Source organism: Boleophthalmus pectinirostris, unplaced genomic scaffold, assembly GCF_026225935.1.
Source record: "Boleophthalmus pectinirostris isolate CB_2022bp ecotype Guang Dong unplaced genomic scaffold, ASM2622593v1 HiC_scaffold_12, whole genome shotgun sequence".
NCBI classification, from domain to species: domain Eukaryota; kingdom Metazoa; phylum Chordata; class Actinopteri; order Gobiiformes; family Gobiidae; genus Boleophthalmus; species Boleophthalmus pectinirostris.
Genome location: NW_026571018.1, coordinates 20,614,273 through 20,622,887, shown reverse-complemented (window position 1 = coordinate 20,622,887; position 8,615 = coordinate 20,614,273). Strand labels below are relative to the sequence as shown.

Sequence of the window (8,615 nt, the reverse complement as noted above, 5' to 3'; positions counted from 1 at the left end):
TTGATCTGCTTCATTTTAACCTTACATGAGCACAGTAAGATAATTACATATTTGGTGTTGTTTTATGACAAAATCTATATAAGGTTTGCACAACTTAAATATCCACACTAAAAAATGCTGCATTAAAAATAACCCGACCATGGGTAAAAAAAAAAAAAAAATCCAGGGCTGTGTCAGTGTCCCCAAATGAAAGGCCACACTCATCAAATCAGCCTTTTCCTCTGTTGCTGTGAGGCAGACACTGGACCAAGTCATTGTTTTGCAAGTCTCAAGTCCAAGTCAAGTCACAAGTCAAAGACAGGCAAGTCCAAGTTTAGTCTCGAGTCACTGGCCCATAAGTCTAAGTCAAGTCCAAGTCGTCTGCTTTGACCTTCAAGTCATTTCAAGTCTTTAAACCAAAGTACCAAATATAGCTTAGATTTTTGCTATTTATATGAATTTTAAATTAAATTGTACTTAAAAGGTCATGGTATATTTATATATGAGTATTTATATAAGAGTTGTAGAAATTCTTTTTCCTTTTTAAATGTTTTGAAAAGATGCTAATCAAATGTGAATCATTACAGTCAGAATAGAAACAATTAAGATTTAAAGTGCTTAAGTTATTTTGTCATGTAGTCTGCACTGAAATGGAAGGATCATGTTCTCTGTAGTTTCCTGTTTTACTGTATTGTGCTGTATATTACTGTAGTACATTTAAGGATACCATATCACAGTACTTCAATTACATCCAAAGTAATACATAGAAAAGTGGGAAGGACATGTTCCATTTTGTTCCTGTAAAGTTAAGCACCACATGTATCAACTGAAAAAAGTATTTTCTAAATGCTTTTTAGGAGATGCATTCATTCATTTATTCTTCTCTAGTCCCAAGTCCAAGTCCCAAGTCACTGACCTTCAAGTCCAAGTGGAATCCCAAGTCTTAGTTTTTCCATTTTATCAAGTCAAGTCTCAAGTCCTAAAAATAGTGACTCAAGTCTGACTCGAGTCCATATCACGACTTGCAAGTCCCCACCAGAGATTCTAACCTGCACAGGTTTTCAAATGTTTGCATGTCTGACAAATTATATATATAAACTTTTTATTTGAACTATGTGACCCTAGGTAATATTTGTTTAATTTATTTGTGGTCAGTTTATCTATACACTGAATTGTATTTTTAGTATTTCCACCAACCTGCTCAGGGACTACAGGTGTAAATTAACTGCCCCTGTACAAATAAAAGCACACTACACCATACCTCTATTGCGCACAGCTCTGGGTTATTTTAACTCAATGTTTTTGGCCAATTCAGGGTTGAACTAATCATTGAACTTATCTAAATCGAGGGAGATTCCACTGGGAACAAAGAAAGAAATGTACAGGTAAATAAATGTGTGCAGGTAAAACAGTGTTATCTAGTGACACTATTTCTCTTGTTGAACTTGTTGCAATAATGCATGATCCAACAGAAGCTTTAGGGTGGAGTTCTCAGTCCAGAAATACTAGTTGAGTTGGAAGTTTCAGATTAAATTACAATGATACAAAAACAAAACATTTATAAATACCTTTATCAGAAGAGGAGGTGAAAAAAGCCCTAGACAGTCTCTATTTAACCCATTTTGCTGGATTGTTGTTGAAAGGATTTGACCCAGACTGCTCGGTAAACCAGATGAAAGGTGGCAAAATGTCATTGGAGTTGAGGTAGTGGAAATGCCTTAACTCTGACTGAACTTGTTGACCCAGCATTTGGTGTTAAACAACCAAATTCGGCAAAAAATAACCCAACAAAGTGGCCCAAAAGCAATAACCCAGCAACTGGGTAGAAAACATAACTCACCGTAGTCAGTAGAAATTTGGGAAAATTCTCTAAATACCACATACACTCACAATTCTGTCATCCTGTATGACATAAACTTTAATTGGATTTATTGATTATAATCATTGGAACAATTAAACTAATTAAGTTATCATGTCATACTCTGAGAGCAGCAAGTGAAGCTGTGGCACAGCAAGTTCTAGAGTGTTAATTCAACTCATATATTGTAAATTTTAACACTTTTACCATGTCATATGGGGTCCACAATAAATATAGTTAATATGATTAACTGAGATTCAGGAGCAGGACCACGCCTCAACTGCCCTCTCCTCTCACCAGCGAACCACAACTCACCTCGACCATGCTTCTAATTTCACAGAAGCCTATATGTAGCAGCCTTTCCCACCATCCCAGTTTGTCTCGGCTAACTCAACCCCACCCTCCCATCCCCTACTTTGTTCGTCTTTCAGTCATAAGACCCCTACAAAGGGGGTCCCGTTCCGGCTGGGCCAATTGAAGATTGAGACGGAGCCCCCACCTAGAGTCTCAACCCAGCCATCTCTGCCCCGCTTCGTACATTATCAATAAACTTCTTCGCACTATGTCGTTGTTGGTGTGGTCCCAGCTAGTGAAAATGAGTTAAAACTACACTTTCCAAAGTGTAGAAGGCTCAACACTGGTAAAGTGATGCAACCACACTCCTCATAGTTGAATTTGACACTGATTAACATTTGATTTTTTTACACTAGTGTAGATAGTGAAAAACTAATAACTCTATAGTTATATCTACTTCATAAAGTTAAAACTTTATGAAGTAGAAATAGTGTAGTGTTTTTCATGTTACACTATTCAATAGTAACTCTTTCATCACTAAATACAGTGTAAATGCTGTGGTCATTCTAGTTCATAATTCCCTTTACAAATGTAAAATAATGAAAACCACCACAAAATTCTATTTCAACTTAACTTGTATTGAAAGAATGCACATCATACAGTCAACACAATTTTAAAAAGTTATATGACACAATACTATTTTAGCAAAATCCAACTCACAGCAGGAATTCTCTGTGCCCTCAACAGTTGGTCACAATGATTGCCATTTATTTTTTTGAAGTTGATTTTTCAATGCAAGCAGTCGATGGATGAATCAGGATCTTGTTTTGAATGGAATTCAGGCATGCTCATCTCCAAAAATGAGAGGAGCATGTCTGACTGTTTGAAACAAGATTTTCTCTCCATTATATAAACATAACAATGTTCACAATAAAAACAGTCTTGCTCATTATGAAACTTTGACATTGCAGAAACTATTTACCTTAAGAGTCAGTCGTTCACTCTTGTGGTGTCTTATGACACATCCAACGCCCATGTTATAGACAGTTCTTTGAATATAGGTGTAAAGTTTGTGAGAGTCTGAGGACCAAGTGCCTTGAAGTGTTCACCAAATTCAGCTAGGTCAATGATGACATAAAAAAACCTTTGTCCTTCCCACTTCAGTCACAGTTAGAAAGGCCGTCCAGGCTCAACCAGCAAGAAATGTGTCCATACCAATCTGTAAAATAAAATATAGAATGGAATAAATATAACATATTCAAGTAACCACCTTGCAAAACAGGCTATGCAATATTTAATGAGCCATGAATAAAAATGAAAAAGTAAATGTATAGTAAATATATTATGGTGCATATATAATTGTTTGTTTGTTCATATTAAGCAGGTTATTCTGTTGCATGAGGTGTATGTTTTTGTAAACAGGAACCATTCAAATAAATAACTTGAAGGGTAATTTGAAAAAATGTAGCCCCTTAGAAAAGATTATTTTTAAATGCAAGACCCACATGACACAAAACACCTAAATGCCATTAATCATGAAAACAGAATGAGATTAAGGCAAAAATTACAGCTACTTAGCACAGATATAAAATTCAGTTAGTCAGTTACAAAATTATTGGTGAGGTTATAATTCAGCTCTACATTTAACCATTTCATGACATACCTGCAAGTCTCAGACGAGATGGTTAAAGGCTTGTGCCGTCATCTTTCCACCATAGCCTTTAGGAGCTGGAGATGCATGTGAACCAGCAGCACGACACTCACCCTAAAGAAAACATCAAACAACCTTTTGATTCAAATAATTTTAGTAATTCTCTACTTGATACAATGTCCTACCTCAACACACCACACAAACGTGTACACGTTTATTAGTTATTATTAAAAGAAATGTGAATACAGTGAATGAATGCAGCCCCAATGTGTGAAAAACACGGTGAAAACTCGGAAGAGCTAAGCTAAGAATGCTAACCTGCCCTTCACTCCAGTATAGACCGGGGGTCCATGTCACACCCATTAGATTTTCGTTTGGAAATGGGGACTCAGTACCGGGTGCAGGCAGAGACAGGGCCGTGTGAGGGCGTTTGGATCAGGGCTGCGTGAGATCGTGGATCGGCTGTTTGCGGTCTCCTCGAGACGGAGCAGAGGCAGAGCGGGACTCACCTGGTTTAGGCGTATGTGGGTGTCGGGTTAGACCTGGTCAAATGCGGGTTTAGTCCTTGTTTAGAGACGATTCCACCTCCTCTAGTGCCCAGTCCACTCCAGGCTACGAAGCGTACACCGCGTCCCCGCTGCCCGTGATATACAACCTGCAGGAACACCGGGAATTCCGACAGCTCCCCTCAAAGAGTCAGCTATAGTGTAGCCGCTGAGCGCGCTCTCCAGTCCCGCTTAAACGCAGTGCGCCGCTGCGCCGTAACCAGGTCCAGAAAGTGAAGAGCATCACGGACACTTATCACGGGGCTTTGAAGGCTGCTCTACGACAAAAACACGGACAAAAAGCAAATAGATTTTCCGCTTACAACAAAGTGTTACGATTTTGAATTTCCCATTTCAATACGAAAATCAAATGCAATGTGAACGTACACGGACCCAAGAGGCTCTTGGGTCTGTGTACATGTGCATGCGAGGACATGAACGCCTGTCGCGTCAAGTAGCAGCCCTGTCACAAGCATTACAATGACGTAATGTACTGTATTATGACCTAATACATTTACATGAGTCACTATTTACAGATATTGTACTTTCTTCCCACTGTGAAAATACCAGACATGAGTACTATTTCATGTATTATTCTCGCTATTGCATTAACTTTAAATGACAAATTAGTTGTTTCGTCCAGTTACATTTAACTTAAGTTACTTTAAGAGTAGTTTCCCCGAATACTTTTACTCTTAGCTACTTAGCACATTTTTTGGACTTCTACTTTTTACTTAGACTTGAGAAATATTTTTTTTAAAGTAACGTTACTCTTAATTTAGTACAATTTGTGGGGTTTTTTTTGTATTTTTTTTTTTTTACCCAGTTTTCATGGACATCAGTGACGGCAACATTGACGGTCACAGGTAAGTTAGTTAGCCTACTACTACTATCATTGGACCAAATATATTTAGTATTTTTATGAATTAAATTAACTGCAGAGTGTCCTAAAAAGGTAAAATAATCTGACCTGGGGCATGTGAGAGCTCAGGTGGTTGGACTTTAGGCTCGTTGAATTCAGGTTCTGCTGAAAAACAAACACTATTAGGTGTTAGCTTAGCTTAACTTCGAAAGGTGAGACGTGGCTTTTCTCTCGGACTGTAGCTCTCCCGCTGAAAATGTTACAAAAGTCCAACACTGATGTAGTGTAATATTCAAAATAGACACTTCCTAAATGTTTGACGTTAACACTGTGAATCAACAACTGCTCATCTTATGTCAACACTATGACTCAACAACTAATTTTATTCTACAGCACTGTCATAGTTGAAATAACTCTTGACTATGTTGAAACATATCTGGATTTTCTTCACTTTATTCACAACAACACCAACACTGTGAATTTAACACTTTTGAATTTGCTGTGTGATAATATGAAGTGCTGCAGGAGGCAGGTGCAGCAGGTCTCCCATAAGCGCTGACACAGCCCCTCCTTTCAGCAGAAGCCCAATTTAAACCAGTGTGAGGCTAAGACCCTTTTCTGTCTTCAGGAGTGATCACAGCAGTTTAACAGCCACAGGAGGTGTATTTGCCACTTCTTGAGTAAAAGGTAAAATTAGTCTTTGACATAAAAGTGCATGGAGAATAAAGACGTTTTATTTCAAATTTGAGAAATTTCTACATCCGTTTTATATGCTTCAATTTGTGTAACCATAGTTTGTTATTATATTTAACATATTGGCACTGGATTAAAATGTAAATTAATTCAGTGGACTTCTGCTGTTATTCATGAACCAGAATTTCACTTGGCCCTGGTTAGATACACAGTAATAACATACAAAAATGTATTTATTCAACAAAATAGCACAGAAAATATATACTTTCTTCAAAAGTTATATACATTCTTCTAATCCTTATGGTCTTGTTCACTGTCAACTTGGGAGAGCAGTAAGCATTTTTTCACTGGTTGTGAAAGCAGCTCTGTAGACCCAAAGGTACACTATATGACTTTTCTGTTGGGAGATCTGCAACCTCCTTGTCTCCATGGAGATTTTATTATGTTGCCTGGGATGCACTGGTCAGATCTGTGGACAGGTGACCCCACTCACAGTATGAATGTATGATTTACAAAGCACTGAGCAATAGAAACACCAGTAATAAAATGAATGCAATTTAGATAAGTTTAATACCATCCAGAGAAACGCAATAACATCTCCAGTGCATTGGGAGGACACCTCCAGCCACCCCCAGTGATCGTTTTTACCATAAAACTGGAATGGTTAACAAAGTAAGTGACACATTATCTCAGTCAGTAAAATTCAGAATTACTTAAGATAATCTAGTTTTTGTATGCCGATAAGGACAATAAACTTTCAGTCAATACAATAAAATGCATTTTGTTTAAGGCTTTGTCAAGGATTTATCCTCATGGCATATATACCCCCAAAATAGCAATAAGTTCAAATATTTGTGCAGAGAAATGCAAATCTATTGCAGAAATCTTTTTTAATTGATGAACTCTTTCTTTTACAAAATATTATATTATGAACAACCTGAAACTTTAAGAAAAATGCAATTTCAACACAATGTTTTAACATTAACTTGTATGAAAATAGGAATAAGTCAATTTTTCTTGGAAAATCCTGCACTTGGCGTCCACTTTTCTCATTTTTGACAATTTGCTGATGAGGTCAAAATGATCATCCTTTAAGAGCATTTGGAAAGAGGCAAGTCTTCATTTGTGCTGCTCTGGTGGGAGGGGCCACGCACAGAGGCGCTGGAGACACTGCTATGCTAAGCGGCGCAGAAAATTACCAATATTTTAATAGAAAATATAATTAAAATATTTTAGTAGAAAATCAGCCAAGGGTCAGATTAAAGGTCTTGGAGGGCCGGATCCGGCCCCCAGGCCTTATGTTTGACACCTGTGTTGTAGACACTCAATAAATCTGAACTTTGTGCCATTTCATCTTTACAGTGCACCAATAAATCACTTATAAAGGAGTACACTAGGGGCATTTGTTAAACATTTATTTCATAGAACCAGTCTTGGAAATGTTACTTAAGAAAAAAGTAATTAGCTGCACATTACTATAGTTACTACTCGTACTATATTACATTGCACAGCTAATGCCTCCAGAATGTACACTCTCATCCCAAGCACTTTTGTTCGTGTTTGTAATTTAGTTACAGCAGCTTGGCATTAGTAACTGAGTAGACTAACTCCCAAAACTGGATATAACTGATACAAATCACATTTAGGCTGCATTCGTTTGTTCTATCTTTAATATTTTTACTATTAGAATCAGTTTCCAACAGAGGCCAACCAAGAAACCTGCGCTATCAACTAAAATATATAATAAATAATGGAGAGAATTGTTTATGATCAAATTAATGTATATTTCTGTAAAAATTTATTAAATTCAGTGTACCAGCATGCCTATAAAAAGGGCATTCCACAACATCAGCGTTAGCTCAGATAACTGATGACTGGATTAATGAGATAGAAAATAATAATATAATTGGGATTGTATTATTAGATTTAAGTGCAGCATTTGATTTACTTGACCATGATTTATTGTTGGACAAGTTAATTGGTTATGGGTTTGAAAATTCTGCAACTCAGTGGATCAAAAGTTATCTCACGGACAGAAAATGCACTGTGCTGTTTACTATTCTGAGATAAATACGGTGTGTTGTGGGGTGCCACAAGGAAGCTGCCTGGGGCCACTTTTATTTTCTATTTTTACAAATGATCTGCCGTTTGTTTTAGAACATGCCACTATTGCACTATACGCAGATGACTCAACCATGTACATGTCTGATACTAATCTAGTCAATCTGAATACTCTTTTAAGTGCTGAGTTGAGATTAATTGAGCACTGGATCAATGAAAATAAGTTGGTGATTAATGCCGAAAAGACCAAATGCATGGTATTGGGATCAAGTCATCTTTTAAGGAACTCTCCTGTTCTGGATTTGTATGTAGAGGGCAGATTTGTAGAACAAATAACAGAAACCAAGCTCCTGGGAGTGATAGAGGACAAGCTGACCTGGAACAGTCATATAAAAAACATATTAAATAAAATGGGTAAAAGCATGGCCATTGTGAAGCAGTGCAGAAAATGTATACCAAATCGAATAAGGAAAATATTAGTGGAATCTATAGTCTTGTCACATCTAGACTATTGTTCAATAATTTGGTCAAATACAACAGAGTCAAATTTAAATAAATTGCAAGTAGCACAAAATAAAACAGCTCGTCTTATCCTGAACTGTCCTTTCAGGACAAGCATCAATGAAATACATAATCAGTTGGCCTGGCTGCATGTAAGAGGAAGGATTAAGT

At 37.1% G+C, this 8,615-nt stretch overlaps 1 long non-coding RNA gene across 1 annotated transcript; it reads right to left on the bottom strand.

Annotated features, from left to right (window-relative positions):
* Positions 1–2,748: 2,748 nt before the first annotated feature.
* Positions 2,749–5,457, bottom strand: LOC129407504 (uncharacterized). The gene is made up of 4 exons (XR_008631573.1): positions 5,298–5,457; positions 4,292–4,600; positions 3,795–3,896; positions 2,749–3,350 (listed from the first exon to the last, which is right to left on the bottom strand). It is a non-coding gene; the product is annotated as an uncharacterized LOC129407504 (long non-coding RNA).
* Positions 5,458–8,615: the final 3,158 nt, after the last annotated feature.